This window comes from Felis catus, chromosome A1, assembly GCF_018350175.1.
Source record: "Felis catus isolate Fca126 chromosome A1, F.catus_Fca126_mat1.0, whole genome shotgun sequence".
Taxonomy (NCBI): Eukaryota; Metazoa; Chordata; class Mammalia; order Carnivora; family Felidae; genus Felis; species Felis catus.
In genome coordinates, this window is record NC_058368.1 from 160,041,534 (window position 1) to 160,064,980 (window position 23,447).

The 23,447-nt window shown below is 35.9% G+C and overlaps 1 long non-coding RNA gene across 6 annotated transcripts in view; it reads left to right on the forward strand.

Moving 5' to 3' along the window:
* Positions 1-23,447, forward strand: part of LOC109502465 — a 99,321-nt gene that overhangs the window by 32,643 nt on the left and 43,231 nt on the right. Inside the window, exon 3 of one of the 6 annotated variants that reach the window (XR_006583390.1) lies at positions 2,028-2,123. The exons of the other annotated variants lie outside the window; for them this stretch is intronic. This is a non-coding gene — a long non-coding RNA (uncharacterized LOC109502465). The remainder of the gene's footprint in view (positions 1-2,027; positions 2,124-23,447) is intronic. 6 annotated transcript variants of the gene reach the window in all.

Sequence of the window (23,447 nt, forward strand, 5' to 3'; positions counted from 1 at the left end):
GATGGAACTGGAGAGTGTGATGCTAAGTGAAATAAGCCATACAGAGAAAGACAGATACCATATGGTTTCACTCTTATGTGGATCCTGAGAAACTTAACAGAAACCCATGGGGGAGGGGAAGGGGGAAAAAAAAAAAAAGAGGTTAGGGTGGGAGAGAGCCAAAGCATAAGAGACTGTTAAAAACTGAGAACAAACTGAGGGTTGATGGGGGGTGGGAGGGAGGGGAGGGTGTGTGATGGGTATTGAGGAGGGCACCTTTTGGGATGAGCACTGGGTGTTGTATGGAAACCAATTTGACAATAAATTTCATATATTAAAAAAAAAGATAGGTAACAGTAGAAATATTATTTTTTCTAATAGATATTGTCCATAAAAATAATATAATGGGAAGCTATTTTGAAGCCTTACAGTTAGGAATGGTATTTGTTTATTCTGAAAACAAAACATCACTATTTGATCAGTATAACTGTATATGTTTCCATTGGGTTAGATGAAAAGAATCACAAATATTCAAAACCAAACAAACAACCCCCCACTAAAATAATACTAAAATTCATCAAATGGTTTTCTAGTTAGTAACATTAAACATAAGTTTTATGAAACATCTTGATTGTAATTATTAAGACATGATGGGAATTCTGTTACTGTTTTGTCAGAAAAAGGAGATCTATCTTGCAAGGAAGCAAATAAGATATGCTGGAAAACATGCAATGGAAATTGTTACTACAAAGCAGGAAGACTACACATGTTTCAAATATTAGAGAACTATTTTGATGCTCCATGGCTTTTCAAGAGATTACTGACTCTGTAATGGAACACAAATCTTGAAAATATACAGAACTTGAAATTTGTTGCTCTTATTATGAGCTGGTTCAAAAGACAAAGTTTTACTTTGACATTTAAATAAACCATCTAACATGCAATTTGCTTAAGGTATATTTTGTTGCATATTACCTGCTATAATATAAACTTTTATAGTAGCAAAGGAATATGAGGTATAAAGACATTTTTGTACAACAGAAGTGAACCGAGTCCTTCCTTTAAGGTTAAATGTGAACTGCTTGTAAAAAAAGGAATAGAACATGTTAGCAGAAAGCCCTAAGGTGGTCTGGAAAGATTTACCACAAAACAATATTTCATCAAGCAGATCATATAGTGATGTTGCTAATGTTATTAAGCACTGAAATAAGATTCTTAAATAGAGACTAAATGTTTGTGATACAAAAAATATATTACATATTTACAAGTGTGGATATATAAAAAATCCATATTGAAAAGATGCTTCTGGAAGAATCATGGCTTGCCAAAGATCAAAAGTAATTCTAGAGTTTTCATCAGTGACAGATATATGGGAGCTTGTTTTGAAATAACAGAGTAACCATAATGAGAAAGATAGATTCAGGAGAAATAAACATATTCCTAAGGTAAAATCATGGAAAATCACAATAACTATTTAACAGGAACGATAGTCTAAGTGTTAAATTCCTAGATATTACTAATCTGAAAGGAAAATATTGAACCTTATTTATATGCTTACAGAAATGTTTGGAGTATAATTTCTTCCAAAACAACATTAGCACCTTGAAAACTTGTTATTTATAATATTGTGTAATTTGCTTATGACTTTACATTGCCACTTGGGAGTAACCTAAAAGCAAGCACCATTCCTGAATAATTAAGATATCATATATCATACTTGGGGAAGCTATATGCAAACCCAGTCTGGAAACAGTGAGAGCCCGTGAGAAATGGAACCAGAAGTTAATTATGTCATTTAGAAGAGCGCTCATGAAGAATTATTGACAATCTTGGGGTTTGGTAAATGCAGAACATGTTGGACTGGATGATTTCTTATTTCACGCTTAACTCCAGAATTCTGTGATTTTTAAGCATTGGAAAACATGAGTCTTTTCTTGTAGTGAAAACTTATTCTTTGTATTAATTAAGTTGTAATATTAGCTACTGTAATAGTTAAATGCCAAATTTTAGTGGCTTAACGTAGTGATTTATTTCTTATTCTTTTGCAGTCTGATTTTTGTGGCCCTGATTGGGAGGGCTTCCAAGTATTTTTCAGGGGCCCAGACTCTGCCCTATTCTAGTTCCTCTAAGATCTCTTCAATCAGGTAGGAGATCTATTTTTATGCGTCAAGCTGAAAGTGGCTTATGTCATTGATGCTCATATTTCATTGGCTCGAACTCAATCTTATCACACATTTAATTGCAACGGAGGTTGGGAAATATCATCTATCTGTGTGCTTAGGCAAAGATAAGAATTTTGGGGTATCTAGAACAGTATCTGCCATACTTTTTGAGTTAGGCAACAATTTTAGAGAATATGGAGTTATGGGCTTAATCAAGTAAGACAATTTCACAAAAAAAGATCTAGAGAATTTCCCTTTGTCTCTACTGTTGACTCTTAAATGTACTTTTGATTTCTACATAACCACTGGCTGGTAATAAGATTAGAGTATTTATTTTAGAACACGTGTCGCACAATCCATCTGGTAGACAGTCATGAGAGAACCTGGGTATGGTGGTCTTAAGATATAACAAAGGTAATAATAAGAACTGCCTCTTCCTTGCCTACTGCATCCCCTTATGCTCAATTTGTTTTACTTTATATCATCTAAGTTGCAGAACTCAGATATTCTGTATAAAAATGGACTCATACTAAAATATTAGTGATAAATCTGGGCTTCATTTGAGCTACTGTAGAGGACAAGGAGGAATGGTTTCATGTCACAGTTCATTTTCTTGTAGGACATCACTGATTTCTTAAGTTCTTTCTTAGAAATCATGCCTGTGGGGGTTTATTCTCTCTGACCCTTCGCTCATATATCCATTAACTTAACTCACTTCTCTTCCCCTGTCAAATACTCCCCAGAAGCTCAAACTTCTATTATGTTTCTATTATGAAGAGTTACTTTTCCCTTCCTTTTAAGTGTTTATACCAGCTAATACCCAGACTTTCAGGACCCCAGCTCCTTCCCTTGACTTTAAGTATTTTCCAAGTAAAAGTAGCTCTTCTTCAATAAAAGGGATTTTTACATTTGCTTTTAAGATAATAAAAATCTTTCCACCTTTATAATGAGTCTGTATTTTCTAAAAACTGAACTTGAACTGAATATGTTTTGGTGTACCATTGAGGACCAAAAGATTGTAATGTCTGGGGCTGAGTATGGCCTTGAATAAAAGATAAGTTGTTGATTATAATTAACCTGTCCACCACCACTTGGTATTGCAGAATGGCTCTGAGACAATTAATGTAGTGGGATGCCTTTTAAAGATGTGAGGGAGTCAAAGTGGTTTTAACAGTCCCTTGGACTTCTAGGTCAATGAGTGACCTGAGGGAAATGACAACATAGCAGAAACACTGAGCCTAAATTCAGTCCTTGGCTCAGGAATTTTCATCCTATATGGTGCCATGTTGATGTCCTGGATTTCTTTCAATGTTGTGAGGTGTGAAAGTTAACTGTTTGTTGTCAGGGAGTAACATTTATGAAGTTGGAGGATGCCCCAGGGAAGGGCTTTCTTCCATTAATCTTTTCAGACCCAGCATCAACTTCCTAAAACATAAAATCTGATATCCAAACACTGGAAGAACAGAGTTTATGAACATTTATACCCAAGCATGGATTCTGCTAAGCATGTGGCTTATTTGTGTGGGTATGCCTCTAGTTGGTACCATAATACCATCCCTGGGGTATGTTATGACCCACAAATTAAGGTAGAAACTGATAGACATAATTCTTGTCCTGTTATTGCATGTACATATCTGGGAATAGTTGAATTTTCTCAGAGCATTTGCAAATCCAAGTCAATGGTAGTTTCCCAAGCATTTGAAGTCTCATCTGTTGTGGTCTAGGACAATAAGCCCAGACTCAACATGACTAAGTGCTGCTCTAATCAAGGTGGTAACCATTGAGAACATATCACCGGAAGTCTTTATTTGTGGGTCACAGCACACATAGCCTATCACATAGAAAATGCTGTATAATGTCAGCCAATATAGTAGACAATGCTAGCTTTTAGTAATATACATTCTTCTCCCCTTCCTGACACATGGAAGGCTAGTCCTCATCTCCCTCTCTATTTAATAAAGTTGTGCTTCTAAATTTGATTAATGAAATGTGAACAGAGTGATGCATATCACTTTAAGGCAGAGTAGTGAAAAGGTCATTTGCAATTCTTCATCTTTCTTTCCCTGCTGATCATGAAGGAGGGCTCAGGGTGAGATGAAAGAGGCAACACATGAAAGCAATCTGGATTACTGGAAAGTCTGTGGAACACAGCTGCCCCAGAACAACTCCTGAACCGGCAATGAACTTTGTATTAAAAGAAGAAATTAACTTTTGAGACTTTTCCTTTTTCCCCTCTTTCTTTTTTCTTTTCTTTTCTTTTCTTTTCTTTTCTTTTCTTTTCTTTTCTTTTCTTTTCTTTTCTTTTCTTTTCTTTTCTTTTCCTTTCCTTTCCTTTCCTTTCCTTTCCTTTCCTTTCCTTTCCTTTCCTTTCCTTTCCTTTCCTTTCCTTTCCTTATAGCTGCTTAATCTAGGCTTTTCTGGTAATACAGCTATTGTTATTATTATTTTTAAAGATGCTCTTATTTAACAAGGGCTTAATTTAATTTTTTTGGAGTGCTGTTTTACAGTAAGGAATTTACAATTTGGAGTAGTCTTTGATTTTTTTTAATATGCTCACATCCAATTACCAAGTCTGTTAGAATTCTCCCTCAAAAGATATCCCAATTCCAAAGTTTTTTCATGATTTTTAAACCATCTTAGTCTTTTAGCCTTTTTTTTTACCAGATAAAGGAAATTTATTAAGTTTTTAAATTACAGTGTAGTTAAAATACAGTGTTATATTAGTTTCGGGTGTACACTATGGTGATTTTACAATTCTATACATTACTTAGCATTAATCATGATAAGTGTATGCTTAATCTCCTCCACCTATTTTATCTATCCCCACACCAACCTTCCCTCTGGTAACCATCAGTTTTTTCTCTATAGTTAAAAGTTTGGGGGGGGGGTGTTGTCTCTTTTTCTCCCCCCTTTGTTCACTTGCTTTATTAAGTTTCACATATGAGTGAAATCATATGGTACTAGTTGTTCTCCAACTAACTTATTTTGTTTAGCATTATACTCTCTAGCTCGATCTGTATTGTTGCAATTGGCAAGATTTCATTCCTTTTTGTCGCTGAATAATATTCCATTGTAAATATATACCACATCTTCTTTACCCGTTCATCTATCAATGAACACTTGGGCTGTTGCCATAATTTGGCTATTACTACAGTAGCCTCTTAATTTATCTTCTGCATTCTCCCTTACTCCTGCAGTCTCTTAGCACTGCCTCCCATTCTATGCTAAACTCAGCAGCTAGGGATCCTTTTAAAAGATGAGTCAGATTGTGTCACTTATTTCCAAACTTCCAAAAGCTTTCCATTTCACTTAATATAGTAGTTAAAGTCTTTACAAATGTCTGCAAGCCCTACCAATAGCTTTTTTTGTGAGGCCTATTTTGATCATCCTATTTAAAATTTCAAACTGCCTTCTGTATTCCCCCATATCCCCTATGCTTTCTATCTGCCTTCCCTGCTTTATTTTGAGCCCTTGTCACTGGCTGAAAAACTTAGTCATCAATTACTTATTTATTTTATTATTGTCTACCTCCTTCTACTGTAATATAAACTCCAAAAGGGTTATTTTGTTTATTGCTAGATTTCCAGCATCTAGAATAGTGCCAGGCATATTTAGCATTCGATAAATAATTTTTAAATGAAGAAATAAAGATTTCTATCTAGTTAGAGCAAAATAATTTCATTTCCATATTCATTATAAGTGAAGAGGGATATGCAATTATTTAAAAAGTGTATGTCCTTGGTTGTTTAAAAAAAGGGGGTGGCAACTTAAAAACATGTGCCATTAAGAGTGCAGATTTTCATAATTAATTATCATTGTAGAACTTCATAATGTGTTTTATATCCTTTTGGGATCCCTAAGTAGAGAGAAGAGTTTTATTATAAGTTTTTGAGGCATAATGTGTCACATAAAACTGCTCTAATGAGAAGAGTTAAGGAATTTTATTTAAAGCTTTAATCAGTCGTTCTGTAATGTTAAACATATCACTGTTCCTAGTAATATAAATTAAATGAGATAATGAAGATGTTTTTTAACGGGACACAGGCAAGTTATGAGAGGAGTTTATGTGGACTTTAAGAAGTTTGTTTATGTTTAATTAAATGTAAGAATAATTCAGATTTTCTCTTAGGCATAAAATTTTTCTTTTAGTCACTTGTTATTGTGACTAAAAAGTTCTCCTGCTATGAGAAAGCCAATCAATGAAAAGCATAAAGCTTATAAATATTGGATAAATAAAAGTGATTTGACAGCATTATGTAAAAATTCTTAATTTTGAACACTGGATTTAATATTGCTCCTCATCTCTTGCTTTCTAAAGTGTGTTAGCACACTAAAAAGAGATGAATGGGTAACTACTTCTTAGGTACCCAGTTTTCCCAGCAAAATTAGTCTGTTGAAAGTCACCTGCAGATTAGCACATTCATTATGCATTTTATAAAAGCTTAAATTAGGGATGCCTGGGTGGCACAGTTGGTTAAGCATCCAACTTTGGCTCAGGTCATGATCTCCCATTCTGTGGGTTCGAGCCCTGTGTCGGGCTCTGTGCTGACAGTTCAGGGCCTGGAGCCTGCTTAGGAGCCTCTCTGCCTCTTCCCCTCTCTCTCTTCTCTCTCTCTCTCTCTTTCTTTCAAAAATAAATAAACATTAAAATATTTAGAAAAATAAAAGCTTAAAATTAAATGATATAATTTTGGATAGAAAGAAAGGATGGAACTGAGTACTATATCCTTGATAAAAACTTGATGAACTTCAATAGTAGTGTGATTTTGTGCTAGAAATCATGTTTAAACTTCAGTTTATATTACATGACTTTATTTTCACTAATTCCTATAGACTATCACTAAAATTTGGGTTCAACATAAAATTGTTGTGTAGTATTGTTGAGATATTTTATTGAATGAAAATATTATTAAATTACAAAAGTTAAGTGAAAAAACAAAAAAGTCTCCAAAAATCCTATTTAGCTATTTAAGGCTGTTTCTAAAGTTATGGCTTATTTGTATTCTGAGAAGACTATGTTATCACTTACCTATTTGTCACACTCTCCCTATATATTATTCCCTGGTACAACAGAACATCCTCTGGTAATATGATGCCATTTCTTTTCCCCTTGAAATAAAATAATATAGTCCCATGAAGCACTACATAAATGCATTCAGTTTCAAATTTCAAAAACATTAATAGTAGGACCCAACGATGACCCAGAATTGTTTGGTTCACACCAAAAGTCAATAAAGATTAGGAAATAAAAAAAAAGGCACAAACCTACCTTAAATATTTTATCTTAACTTAATATATGCATATCCATTAATTCATGAATTTTCTTTGAATGCAAGTCTACTTATGTCTTCTTTCTGGTATGAAAAAGTACTCAAGATGTCATAATGGAATACACAAATTGCATCATTTCTGATTCGTAGTTTCTGTTTCTTTAAAGTGAAATAAGAATTAATGATACTTATAAAGCAATTTGAGTGCAGCCTCTTTTGACTTTTAAGACTTTCTCCCAATTTTTACTGTTGCCATGAACACTCTAATTTGCCAGCAACCTTTTAAAAATGACTCACCTTTATTGAGTCTTTATAAGGCATTAAATTTAGTTTTTATAGATAAAAACTGTCTTGTACATTCATATTTCTTTTGTTTTGAATTTTACTGTTATATTTTGGCACTTATTTATAATATAATAAAAATATTGTATTAAATTTAAGAATATTTTATTAAAGTATTAGTAGTTACTTATAATTTAATAAAAATAAACATTTTATTAATATTATTGATAAGCACAACTCACTTAAATCAGTTGGGGGACATATATATAGCTCTTAGAAAGCTTACAACTCAGGGTGATGGGTGGCTCAGTCAGTCAAGTGTCCCATTTTGGCTCAGATCATGCTCTCACAGTTCGGGTATTGGAACCCCACATTGGGCTCTGTGCTGACAGCTCAGAGCTTGGAGCCTGTTTTAGACTGTGTCCCTCTCTCTCTCTTCCCCTCCCCACTCACACTCTGTCTGTCTGTCTGCCTGTCTCTGAAAAATAAATAAACATTTAAAAAAAAAAAAGAAAGTTTACAACTCATATTGGAGAGTAGGAGGCACTAGAAGGGAGCCTCAGTGCAAGATTCATCAAACCATGGACTTCAGCCAGACGGGGTGAGGACATAATTGAGTGTCAACCAAGAGAGGTACCGCTGTGACTGATTTTATGAAATACTATTGAGGTTTTATATACCACCTCCATTCCCATACTTAATACTTCTGAGTATCTTACATGGATAGCAACTAATCTTAATCTAAGGTTAACCTTAAACAAGGTTATTCTAACTCTTGGTAGATAAAGATCAATACTATGATTCTCAATTTTGTACTATGCTTAGGCAACTTTGCTTTCCTTTTGCTCTGTGTCTACATCTTTACACATTCTTCTAATGCCCATCTGTCACTCCTGACCACTTTCTCATATGCTCACCTACTAATCTGGCCTCTTGATGGCACACAGATGGTAAGAAGAGGTTAGGAAGAACTCTCCCAAGCAAAAGTATATTGCAAGTAAAACAATGTTCTTCCTGAAGACCAAGAATAGCCAACTCAAATAACCTCTTTGACCTCTTTCCCCATACAGTCTTTAAAAAGGCAAAGGAAGAGAAATAAAAGGAGAAACCCTCTTCCCAATTAGGAAGAGCCCTGGGGCCATCTGTCACTTACCCAGAACAGAGGCAAGTTTCTTAGAGAAAAACCAAGTGAGGAAAAGCCATATACAATACCATTGTGTATATGGGATTTTTTTTTATTTTTAAATGTTTAATTTTGAGAAAGAGAAAGACAGTGTGTGTGCACATGAGTGCTCAGAAGCAGGGGAGGAGCAGAGAGAGAGGGGGACCGAGGATCCTAAGCAGCTCTGTGCTGACAGCAGAGAGCCTGAAGTGGGGCTTGAACTCATGAACCATGAGATCATGACCTGAGCTGAAGTCAGACGCTTGACTGACTGAGTGGCACAGGTGCCCCCATGGGATTATAAATAGTGCTTCTCAAAGGAAAGGGTCAGAAGTATGTCTTTGGGGCAGATTAGAGGGATGGAAGGTGGACAATCAGGAACCCATGCCAGTTGCCTCAGGCTGTAACACAAACTGAAACCAGTTGAGAAAGTACTGCTTTAGTTTTTTCATTTGTCACATTAAAAACTCCAGCCACCAGCATTGTTACCTACTTTTGTTTTTATCTTGTCCTCTTTTGGGTGTGAAGTGAAGCAAGAAACACCTTGAGTTCCATCAGGAATATGGCCAATAGTAACCCATGTTTTATCCTCCTCCTGTTGACCCAAATGGTCTTAACACTCAAGCATTGAGGTGTTGCTATTCCTTTCAAGGGAGATTGCAGTGTACTGGAAATGCCTTAAGGGCACATAATCCTTCACCACAGTTCCTTTGCATCACCCAGACATGGGCCATTCAGCCTCTCCAGTGCCTGGAGTTTCCCTCAGAAACATCTGAAATAGGAAGGGACATTACTTTAACTGAGGTGACACATGGCTATTCTGTAAACTCTATGTGTGGCTGACTGTGAGTTTAGGGTAATCTGACTCAAAGACATTTTTTTTATATTTGGCTAGCAATTTTGATAAATACTGAATTTGAATATTATTCAGCTAGACTTGCTCAGTATAATTTGCAAAAGGCAACTCCTTCCAGATTCCATTATTCCCTATTTTATTTCCCTCTCTCCTCATTCCAGAGGGTCAACAGGAACATGAGATTATTACAGCAGCTGCTCCCACCTACAAAATTTTGAAAAACAGCATTCTAGAATTAAATGTGATCAGTGCAGCAGGCACAACTTAAGCCAGTATTTCTCAAAGTATGGTCGGAGAACTTCCTGCATCAGAATCTTCTAGGGGACTGAATGAAAATACAAATTCATTGTTTGCCTCCTTATAATAGTTGGAATCTTGCTGGGAGGGTGGGAACAAGAATGGCATTTTGTTATGTTTCCCAGCTGATTTTTAAACAAACTAAACTTAGAACCATTGGTTAAGTACTAATTTCCTTCTGTTTAGCACATATGCACCAACAGACCCATAGCCCCAGAACCAATATATGTCACTGTCTAGATGAGCACTATCCAGTAAAAAGGTAATGTAGGCCACACATGTAATTTTGAATTTTCTGGTAGTTACATTAAAAAGTGTAAAGAAACAGCTGAAAGTAACTGTAGTAATGTATTTATTTAAACCACTTTATCAAAATACTATTGTTCAACATGTGATTAAAATAAAATTAATGAGACATTTCAAATTCTTTTCTTGTTCTAAGTTTTGAAATTCAGTAGACTTTTTATATCTAAGGAAACTCTTAATTTAGACCAGCCACATTTCAAGTGGTTGGTAGCCATAAGTGGTTACTGCCCACTAGATTGGAAACAGCAGGTCTAGAGTCGCATTGCTGTTACCAGCCATAGGCCAAAAGAGCTTTGGTATTTTCTGGAGTAAGGGAATCGACAGAAGAAAAATAAAATGTTAAAATAAAATTTAAAAATAAATAAGTAAAATAATGCATAAATTAAAAAGCAAAACAAAACAGACCAATCATTTCCTGTCAGTCAGGAATCCACGTCTACTGACTGCAAGGTTTGCACCTCCATGACACGGGCTTTCCTGAGATCCTCCTCTTCTTCCTTTTTCTGAAATATTTTGTTATCCCTAAAGGTTCTTACTGTTATGGCCCCAGAATCCTGAATTGAGCGTGGCTTGTGCTCAATAACAGAGCCCACTCTATAAACTGCCTTAGTCCCAGCAGAACCCCAGCTTCATTTGCTCGTACCACCGTTCTAAGTTCTGCCTAGCACTGTATACACAGGAGCTCATCCAGAAGCCCTTCTGCCATGTCTCATTGCCCAAGTCTCATTCCCTACATCTCTTTCATCAGCGTTGAAATCACACAGCCATGCGATTAGTCTCCTTGTAGTGATATAATCATTCTTTTCTGCTTCCCATTTTCCTGGTCCAGAAGGAATTGCTCAATTTTCTCTGGAGTTACATATTACTCCTTCTGCCCTGGCTGAATAATAGGATAAAAAGGAAAATAGATCTTGGAGTGGAGAGCACAGTACAGTTCGGCAATGTAATTGGCAGTCCAGTCAGAAGTTTATATACTGAGGCTTTGCCTTGAGGCTACCTTGATACTCTAGCACTGAATCTTTGCCTTCATCAACTCCACGGTCCACTTATTTGGTCCTGTGCTGGTGCAATACCTGTGCTCTTCTGGTGGGAATTTACCAGTCAATAGTGCAACAGCCCTTGAAGTTTGAGGTTCTTGAGTGATCTTACCTCCCAAACTTTAGCTATGTATCACTTTGGTCGACTTAACTACACCAGATGTTGGTGATCAGAATTCCAAACTCTAAGTACAGGTTATTAGGTTGGGCTTTGGTCTCCTACCCCAATGTAGTCTACTCATGATTCAGTCAGGACCATGTGACTCCCAAAGATTTCCCTGTGTAGGTTAGAGGCAGACTGAGAGACCATTTTCTAAGACCTACACCCTAAACCTGAATCCTCAAATTATACTGCTTGAATGGACTGAAGGGCAACAAAACAAGAATACAAGAAAAAATGAATGATAGAAACAAAAGACATTTCTTTCAGAGGCCTAAACTTGAGTTGGTAAACCTACTCTCCTAAACTTTCTTAGGGTTGAAGTTATATTGTAATTGTCTGGGGAATGAGAGCCATATGAGGATTCTTCCAATCACTATGTCTCTCTTAGAACATTGGCCACATTAGAGGTTGGCACTCCAAAAGTGCAGACTCGAAGGGCACCAGACCACTGCTGGAGATTTAAAACTGGTCATCACTCCAAAAATGTCCCCTAAGAAAGAAAAACTTAATGAAAAGTAGGGGGACATTCAGGACAATTTCTGAATATCTTTCTAGATGGTGGTACCAATATCCAAGATAAACAATATAAAAGAGACAGCCATTATGTGGAAGAATGTGATGAGTTCAGTTTTGGCTTGTAGTGTTTGAATTCTTTGTGATATCCAGGGACAAAAGTCTAGTAGGCAGTTGGATATACTGGTCTAAAGCTCAAATTACAGAGTTCTAAGATAGGGCTAAAGATGTGCAAGGCAGAAGAAAAAGGACGGTAGTTGAAAGTTGAAGGGTGTGTAACTAGTACAGAAAAGGTAAAGGGGGTGGATATTGTTATGATGATTCTGATACAAAAGTCATTAGCTCCTCTTGTTCCCATGCAGATATTTGACTTGGCTTTTAGTGTCTTTAGGAATATTTCTCATAATGGAGTTGAGAGCATATTCATCACAATATTTGAAATGCTTGTTAAAAAATTAAAATTTCTAGGTGCCTTCCATATCTATCATATTATAATACCTCAAACTAATATTTAAGACTCTCTGGCTTGATAACTATGGTTCCACCAAAGGTAACTGTTGATGTAACCACCTTTGAAGCAATTCTCAAAGTTTAGTGTATATATCAGTTGTCTGGATGAGTGTTAAGAATACAGATTCAACACATCTAGGAAAAGGACAAGAGATTTGCATTTTTAAAGTTTATTTATTTATTTTGAGAGAGAGAGGTGGGGGGAGGGGCAGAGGGAGAGAGACAATCCCAAGCAGGATCTGTGCTATCAGTGTGGAGCCTGACACGAGGCTCTATTCCATGAATGATGAGATCATGACCTGAGCAGAAATTAAGAGTCAGATGCTTAACTGACTGAGCCACTCAGGTGCCCTGAGATTTGAATTTTTAATAAACACTCCATAACTGTTATCACCTGACTCCACTTGGAGAAATAACATTAAGTATTTAACTATCTGAGTGATCCCAAGATAGGTATAGAACAGAGTTTCTTTATTTTTTCTTTTGTTTTGTTTTGTTTTCTTTTTTAAGTATAATTAACATATAATGTTACATTACTTTCTGGTGTTCAACATACTGTTTTGACAATTTTATACATTACTCAGTACTTACCATAGTTAAGTATAGTCACCATCTATACCATGCAGCATTGTTATAGTATTATTGACTACATTCCTTATGCTGTACTTTTTATCTCTGTGACTTATTTATTTTATAACTGGAAGTTTGTACCTCTTAATCTTTATCTATTTTGCCCATCCCCCCACCCACTACCTTGCTGGAAACCATCAGTTTGTTCCCTGTATTTAAGGGTATGTTTTTCTTTGTTCATTTGTTATTGTTGTCTTTTTTATATATATATCCAACAGATAAGTGAAGTCATATGGTATTTGTCTTTCTCTGCCTGATTTATTTCACTTTGTGTAATACCCCCTTAGTGCATCCATGTTGGTGCAAATAGCAAGATCTCATCCTTTTTGTGGCTGTGTAATATTCCATTGTATATATACACCACATTTTCTTTATTCATTCAGCTGTTAATCTTGGCTATTGTGAATAAATAATGATGCAATAAACATAGTAATGCATGTATCTTTTTGAGCTAGTGGTTTTGGAGGGGTTTTAGTTTGTTTGTTTGTTTGTTTGTTTTTGGTAAATACCCAGAAATGGAATTACTGGGTCATATGGTATTTCTGTTTATAATTTTTTAAAGGAATCTTCATATTGTTTTCCACAGTGGCTGCACCAATTTACGTCTCCACCAACAGTGGACAAGGGTTTTCTTCTACATTATCACCAACATTTTATTTCTTGTCTGTTTTGATATTGTTATAAAACAGAGTTTCTTAATCTGAGATCCAAATACCCCCAAGAAACTCCTGGTTAAAATTTAGAGTGTCCACAAACTTGGATGGGCAAAAAAAAAAATACATCTTTATTTTAGTAACCTCCAACTAAACCTTAGCATTAAAAAATTATAAATGTAGGAAATGAGCCATGGAAATAAGAGCAGTTCCTCTAACCTTATAATTAGTAGAAAAAAGATATTTTCATATCACATTAGAGTTGTTGCAAATATCTTGAAATGTTGTCTCCAAATATCACTACTATGAAATTATGGTGGTTGTTGACTGCCATTAGATCTCATTTGTTAAAGAAGAATACATTACTCTAAAATAAAATTAAAAAAAATATTTGATAACTATGCCTCAATAAAATTGGATTCTTTCATAATTTTACATATTTTTAAAAAAATAATTTATTGTCAAATTGGCTTAAATACAACACCCAGTGCTCATGCCAACAAGTGCCCTCTTCAATTCCCATCACCCATTTTCCCCTCTCCCCCACCCCCCATCAACCCTCAATTTGTTCTCTGTATTTAAGAGTCTCTTATGGTGTGCCTCCTTCTCTCTCTGTTTGTAAATTTTTTTTTCCTCTTCCTTCCCTTTCTCATTGCCAAGTAGCATTCCATTGTATATATTAACCACATCTTCTTTATCCATTCATCAGTTGATGGACATTTAGGCTCTTTGCATCATTTGGCTATTGTTGAAAACGCTGCTATAAACATTGGGGTACATGTGCCCTTATGCCTCATCACTCCTGTATCCCTTGGGTAAATTCTTAGTAGTGCTATTGCTGGATCATAGGGTAATTCTATTTTTAGTTTTTTGAGGAACATCCACACTGTTTCCCAGAGTGGCTGCACCAGTTTGCATTCCCACCAACAGTTCAAGAGGGTTCCCGTTTCTTCACATCCTCACCAGCATCTATAGTCTCCTGGTTTGTTCATTTTAGCCACTCTGACTGGTCTGAGGTGGTATCTGAGTGTGGCTTTGATTTGTATTTCCCTAATGATAAGTGACATTGAGCATCTTTTCATATGCCTGTTGGCCATCTGGATGTCTTCTTTAGAGAAGGGTCTATTCATGTTTTCTGCCCATTTCTTCACTGGATTATTTGTTTTTTGGGTGTGGAGTTTGGTGAGCTCTTTATAGATTTTGGATACAAGCCCTTTGTCTGATAGGTCATTTGCAAATATCTTTTCCCATTCCATTGGTTGTCTTTTAGTTTTTTTTGATTGTTTCCTTTGCAATGCAGAAGCTTTTTATCTTGATGAGGTCCTAATAGTTCATTTTAGCTTTTAATTCCCTTGCTGTTGGAGATGTGTGCAGTAAGAAATTGCTGCCGCTGAGGTCAAAGAAGTTGTTGCCTGTTTTCTCCTCTAGGGTTTTGATGGTTTCCTGTCTCACATTTAGGTCTTTCATCCATTTTATTTTTGTTAATTTTACATATTTTTAATTCATTTAAAAACTATTATGAGAAGAAATCTATGGTTATACTAAAATGTGAAAAAGGTCAATGGCACAAAAAAGTTAAGGACCTTAGTATAAGGAAGAAGTCTCTTTATTGAGACATTGGAAATATGTATTGCTTAAGTCTTTGAAGAAAAAAAATGCACAGGTACTTTATTCATCAAAAGAGATTCTTGTCCCAGCCACAACTCATCATTCCAGAGTACATTTTCGCTCTAGTATTTCTTCTAGTTGTCTACACATCTTTGATTTGTTTACTAATCCTTAATGATTGAATGGCTCTGTTTTCCATCAAGGATAACAGATTTTAATCACAGATCTCAAACCCATTATGAACATTACTTAATGCCTGACATCTCTTAATTAGGTAGTTAAAACTATGATCATTTCATAGATGGGAGAATCAGGTCTAGGCAAGTTTGGTGACTTGTTCTTAGGCCATCCAAGAAATTGCAGCTAATTTCCAGAATCAACAATTATTCTTCTCATATGCAAACAATTTTTTTTAATTTATCATATGCCAGTCTGTTGCAAAAACAATATATTTTGCAAAACATTTCATTGATATAGGTATAGAAATAATATTTTTTAAGGTAAAAACATTTGATGGTATCAATAGGCATACTAATCCAGTACCAAGAATTTATTTGCTGGTTGTTCTCTGAAAAATAATAGATGTCTTGGTTGGAGAGAAAAAGCTCCAACCCAAAATAAACCATTGAAGGGGCTCAGTAGGTTAAGCATCTGACTTTGGCTCAGGTCATGATCTCATGGCTCCTAAGTTCAAGCTCCACATCAGGCTCTGTTCTGACAGCTAGGAGCCTGGAGCCTGCTTTGGATCCTGTGTCTCCCTTGCTCTCTGCTCCTCCCCCACTCGTGTTCCATCTCTCTCTGTCCCTGAAAAGTAAATAAACATTAAAAAATTAAAAAAAAAAATAGAAGCTACTATCCATTTTGAAATAAAACAATTCGTTTTTTCTTCTGTTTACAAGTTTACCCAGTATAAGAGAAAGGAACAAAATGGACGTAAATCAAAAAATGCATTGACTTAACTTTTGCTCTCAAGAGTTAAAGTGTTTAGAAAATTGCCACAAAAGACCATTGGCAGTTGTAAGGACATCTTTTGTCTTTTGTGGTCAATTCATTTCTTAGGAATTCCTGTTGCTTTGATCAATGGTGTTTGTGTCTGACATTAATCTAACATTTTTGTTGTTTGACTAGGCCCTCTGGTTTGACAGCATAGTGTAAAAAATTTGAAAATTCTTTGTGAATTAACATTTCAAATGATATTCACTTTTATCGTTTGCTTTGCTAAATTCCTACTGGCCTGGGAAGGAAGGGAAGCAGAAGGACACACAAGCAAAAATTAAGGGCACAGGTAAATAAATAAATAACTGAGAGAGAAGGGATGGCTTCTCCTTTTTTTTTTAATTAAAAAAAATGTTTTTATTTATTTTTGAGGCAGAGAGAGACAGAGCGTGAGCAGGGAGGGGCAGAGAGAGGGGTAGACACAGAATCTGAAGCGGGCTCCAGGCTCTGAGCTGTCAGCACAGATCCTGACGCGGGGCTCGAACTCACGGAGTGTGAGATCATGACCTGAGCTGACGTCGTCGGATGCTCAACCGACTGAGTTACCTAGGCACCCCGGGATGGCTTCCTCTTAGAGAAAAATCCCCATTAATATATGTAGAGGGAATAAGGTAAATCTAAATCTTTATTAGACAAACACCATAGTGATAATTATCACAGGCCAAATATATTGAAAGATGCTAAAATTAGTGGGCAAAGTTTGGAGAAACATGATATTAGCATGGCCTCAAATTATCTCCCCTAAGACATTTATTAATGACCAGGGAAAAAGAATGATTATGTAGAGAAACTTGGCAGATACTACTATGTCTCCTGACACTCACTGACAAGGGCACAATGCCATTTCTGGACTGTTCCTGCCAAAAATGCAAAACTTTGATCTAAACAGGAGAAAGCAGACAAACCCAAATTGAGGGATATGTGGCAAAATAAGTCCACCAGGACTCTCTTCCAGAGTGTCAAAGTCATGGAAGACAAGGAGAGACCAAGGGACTGTCACAGATTTAAGGACATTAAGGAGACAGGACAACTAAATGCAATGTGGGATCCTGGATTAGATATGGAACAGAAAATGGGCCTTAGTAGAAAAATGGTCACCAGTTTAAAGTCTGTAGTTTAGTCCTAGTAGTGTACCAATATTAACTTCCTGGTTTTGATGACCATACTCTGGTATGTAAAATGTTAACACTGGGGAAGCTGGATGAAGGGTATAAAGCAACTCTACTATATTTGTAATTTTCCTGTCATTCTGAAATTATTTTAAAGGGTAAATTAAAAATCAAGAAGTCTTTTGTGGAAATTTTCTAAATAACTCTCCATTGGTGATGGGAAAAAAAGAAGATTTTGATGGCCTTGGAATATCTTGATATCTTTCCATCTTAGTCCAATAATTCCTTGCCTGTGCATACACAGTTTGATAGCTTTACTTCTTTCAAGTGCATTGGAGATTATAGCTTTTTTCTATATTAAATGCTCTATTTTTTTCTCAAATGTCACTCAGAAAATACTTGTATAAAATGGGAATAATGATTGTTGTCTGCCCATCTGTTTTTCCCTGCTGAACTTACAGGGTTGTCATAAAGTATAAAAACAGATAAAGGAAGTGGAAAGTATTTTGAAAGTTGTAAACATTGTAGAGGTGTAAGGTGTTGTTTTGATTATTCATGGAAAGTTGGCTAAAGTATTTTTATAATTTGTATATACATTGAGTCGGTTTCTCCTCTTACTTTCCCTATACTCTAATGATATTCCTACTTACCTACCAGGCTTATAAACTCAAAATTGCTCTTGAAAAGGAAGGCTAAAGGAGAGAGTATGAGTATTAGTTACCAAACTCCAGCTAGTCATCTTAAACCATGTTCTTCACCTTTGTCCCACACTTTCATCCTCTTCTAGACATACGAAATTATAGACAAAGAACAGGAAATATAGAGCAGAATAGAGCCCTAGAAGTAATCTTAGTATCTTTTAAGTGTGCCTGATTATAAAAATCCCCTAATGAGGTCATTTCAAACATGACTTCCTGGACCTTTGAAATCATAATCTATGAGAGGGACTCTAGAATCTATATTTCAAATATGCCTTTGAACTGCTTATTATTGGCAGGCAAATTTAGAAGTACCCTTATTTTATAGGTAAGTTGAGAGAAAATGACCAAAATTTGCTAAAAAAGTTGTGTACCCTATCTTTGGCAAATATTAATTTGGGGATAAAGTATAGAATAGGACACAATTAAATAAACAAATATAATGCATACTTTAGTGGGGGACTAAACAAAGCTAAATGCAATGAATTCTTCGTTGAGAGGAATAGTATCAAGAAAGCCTCTAGAGGCTTTTGTAATCCATCACCTTGTGGCTAGAAAGGAGAGGACAGGTATCCCAAGGAGAAAGAACATTGTGCAAAGACACAATGATGTACATGACATTTTCAGGGATTGAGAGTGGTCCAGGGCCTGGACTGTGGTGTGCAAGAGTGTGATGGTAAAAGATGAAAGAAGAAAGGCAGATTGGTGTTAGATTTTGAAAACCTGAAATACCTTGCTAAAGGATTTTTTCTTATGCCAAAAGCACAGGCAACAAAAGCAAAAATAGGTGAGTGGGGCTGCATCGATTTAAAGTTCCTGTTTTAAAGACAACCATCAACAGAATGAAAAGGCAACCTACAGAATGGGAGAAAATATTTGCAAACCATTTATTTAATAAGGAATTAATATCTAAGATATATAGGAAACTCATAAAACTCGAATTTTTTTTAATTGGCTAAGAACTTGAATAGACATTTCTTCACGGAAGATATACAGATGGCCAATAGTTACATGAAAAAATGCTGAATGTCACTAATCATCAGAGAGAAGCAAATGAAAACCATGAGATATCACCTCACATCTGCTAGGATGGCCATTATGAAAACAAGCAAGCAAATAAACAAACAGCCAGAAGATAGCATGTGTTGATGAGGATGTGGAAAAATTAGAACATTTGTGCACTATTGTTGGGAATGTGAAATGGTGCAGCCACTATAGAAAACAGTATGGAGTTCCTCAAAAAATTAAAAATATGGCCTATTATGGTTCAGCAATCTCACTTAGGTTTATTTATTCAAAAGAATTGAAAACAGGATCTCAAAGTGATATTTTCATTCCCATGTTCATTGTAGTTATTTACAATAGCCAGGAGGTGAAAACAACCTAAATGTCCATTGAATAATGAATGGATAAAGAAAATGTGATACACACACACACACACACACACACACACACACACACACACGGTGGGGGGGGGAGAGAGAGAGAGAGAGAGAGAGAGAGAGAGAGAAATATTTTTCAGCTTTAAAAGAGAAGGAAATACTATCATATGCCACAATATGGGTGAACCTTGAAGAAGTTATGCTAACTGAAATAACCCAGTCATAGAAGGACAAATACTGCATGATTCTGCTCATATAAGGTATGTAAAGTAATCAAACTCAAAGAAACAGAAAATAGAATGCTGTTTTCCAGGGAATAGTGGGAAAGGGGGAAGTGGGGCATTGCTGTTCAATCCTGTATTTTCTATTTCCGTTTAAATAACAATTAGCCAGTTTCTTGAACTTGAATTCTCAGAATAATCTTTGACCTATTCTTCAAGATTTTCCCTTCCTTCCTCCTTTCCTTTCTTCCTTCCTTCCTTCTCTTTCATAATTATTTGCCAGGCGTTGTATTAGTCATTGACAGTGCTAGTGAAAAAGCAGACATGCTCCCATTTCTCATGGAGCTTACAATATAGTGAGGAATACAGATAATAAACATAAAAATGAGGGGCACCTGTGTGGCTCAGTCATTAAGTGTCTGACTTCGACTCAAGTCATGATCTCACGGTTTGTAGGTTCGAGCCCCGTGTCAGGCTCTGTGCTGACAGCTCAGAGCCTGGAGCCTGCTTCAGATTCTGTGTCTCCCTCTCTCTCTGACCCTCCCTGTTTACTCTCTCTTTCTCTTAAAAATAAATAAAAACATTAAAAAACATAAAAATGGATAAAATAATTACAGGGTAATATGATAGAAATTTATTGAGAGAGAGGGATTGGAGGAGCCCAATTCAGCTAGGCTTCCTAAAACTGAGACCCAAGGGTGAGAAAGTCAATATCAAATTCTGCTAAAAGGTGAGCAATTATGAACGTTGAAATCTTTTGTTCTACAACAGTCACTTTTAAGAGCTGAAAAGGCAAATTCATGGACTGGGAGAAAGATTTACAACTCTCATTTCTAATAAAAGACTTGTATTTGTTGTATGTTCATTGCAGCATTATTTACAATAGTCAAGACACGGAAACAACCTAAGTGTCCATTGACGGAGGAACTGATGAAGAAAATGTGGTATATGTATATGGAATACATATATATTATTACTCAGCCATAACAGATAATGAAATCTTGCTATTATGTGACAACATGGATAGACGTTGCGGGCATTACAGGCTAAGTGAAATAAGTCAGACAGATAAAGACAAATACCACATGATCTCATTTATATGTGGAATCTTAAAAAAAAAAAAGAGCATATAGATACAATGAATAGATTGATGGTTGCCAGAGGCGGGTGTGAGAGTTTGTGGAAGGGATCAAAAGGTACAAATTTCCACTTATAAAATAAATAAGTCATGAGGATGTAATGTACAGCATTGTTACTAGATTAATAATACTGTATTGCATATTTGAAAGTTGCTAAGAAGTTCTTGTCACAAGAAAAATTTTTTAACTGTATGATGATGGATATTTACTAGACTTAAGTAATCGTTTCCCATATATACAAATATTGAATCATTACATTGTATACCTGAAACTGATATAATGTTATATATCAATTATACCTCAGTATTCACATATTAAGAATTCACAAAATTCAACAATTAGAAACTCAAAAAACATAAACATAAGTTTTGAACAGATACATTATTCAAAAAGGCGTATTGATGGGGGTGCCTGGGTGGCTCAGTCATTAAGCATCTGAGTCCAGTTCAGGTCATGATCTCATGGTTCCTGAGTTCAAGTCTCATATCAGGTGAGCTCAAGCCCTACTTTGGGTGCACATAAGCCCTGCTTTGGGTGAGCCCCCACTTCTTCCTTTCTCTCTCTCTCTCCATCTGTCTCTCTCTCCCCCTCTCTCTCCCTCTCCCTCTCTCTCTACCTCTCCTTGGATTCTCTCTCTCTCTGCCCCTCACTCACTTGTGCCCTCTCTCTCTTTCTCAAAAAAAAGGGGGAGCATATTGATGGTAAATAGGCATAGAGAAGACAGTAGTGCTCCTAATGGAAATGCAAATAAAATCACAATGAAATACCACTGTACATCTATTAGAACAGAAAAAAATCCTGACACTACCAGGTGTTGATAAAGATGTGGAACAACTGGAATCGTCATACTTCGCTGGTAAGAATGTGGCATGGTATGGCCACTTTGAAAAACAGTTGGATAGTTTTGTTAACTTAAACAAATTTAAATATATACTTACATGTTTACCCAAGAAAATGAAAAACTTACATGCACACAAAAAATCTGTGTATAAATATTTCTTTCAGCTTTATTTGTAATTTTCAACAACTCAAATGTGAGTTGGATGACAATTGGAATTGTGAATTGGATGGATTGTGGATGTGAATAGGAAACAACTCAAATGTGAAAGAATGAATGAATGAACAATCTGTGGCTTGTCTATGCATTTGGATACTACTTAACAATAAAAAGGAGAAAGAAACCATGAAGGATTCATGCAACATGAATGAATTTTGTAAAGTGAAAGAAGCTAGAACCAAATGACATCAGATTGTATAATTCCACTTATATGACATTCTGGAGAAGACAAAATTATTGAGATGGAAGACAAATCAGTGGTCTTCAGGAGAAGAGTGTGGGGGTGGGGATGGTAGTTGATTACAAAGACACAGCAAGCAGGAATGTGAGTGGTGAAACATTTTGGATTATGACTGTGATGGTGTATACAGCTCTACGCATTTGTCAAAACCCATTGCAAAGAGCAAATTATATGATTTTAAAACATGTAGTTTTATTATTGATTTCTAGTTTAATTTTCTTGTGGTTGGAAATCAGGCATTGCATGATTTCTATTTTTTTTAAATTTATTAAGTTGTATTTTATGGCCCAGAATGTGGTTCATCTTAGTGAATGTTCCATGTGAGCTTGAGAAGCATATGTATTCTGCTATCATTGAATGAAGTAGTCTATAGATGTCAATTATATCCAGTTGGTTAACGGTGATGTTGAGTTCGAGCACATTCATTCTGATTTTCTGCCTGCTGGATTTGTCCATTTCTGGGAAGGATTCTGGAAGACTCTAACTATGAGAGTCGATTTGTTTACTTCTCTTTCCAGTTCCATCAGTTTCTGCTTTATATAGTGTGATGCTCTGTTGTTAGGCACATACACATGCAGAATTATGTCTTCTTGGAGAACTGACCCCCTTTATCATTATGTAATGCCCTTATTTATCCCTGATAACTTCCCTTGTTTTGAAGCCTGCTCTGTCTGCGATTCATATAGCTACTCTTGCTTTCTTTTGATTAGTGTTAGTATCATCTGTTTTTCTCTATCCATTTACTTTTAATCTATCTGTGTCTTTGTATTTAAAGTAAGTTTCCATAGACAACATATAGTTGGGTTATGGTTTTTGATCCCCTCTCAGTCTCTGTTTTTTTTTTTTTTTTAATTAATTTATTTTTGAGAGAGAGAGCACTAGTGGGGAAGTGGCAGAGAGGGAAGGGGACAGAAGATTGAAGCAGGCTCTGCACTGACAGCAGCGAGCTCGATGTGGGGCTTGAACTCACAAGCTGTGAAATCATGACCTGAGACCAAGTCGGAAGTTCAAACAACTGAGCCACCCATTGGTGCATTTAGATCGTTGACATTCAAAGTGATTTTTATATAGCTGTATTAATATTTACCATACCTGTTACTGCTGTCTTTTTTGTTCCCATTTTTGTCTTGCATTCTTTTTCTCCCTTTTGTGGTTTTAATGGAGCTTTTTATATGA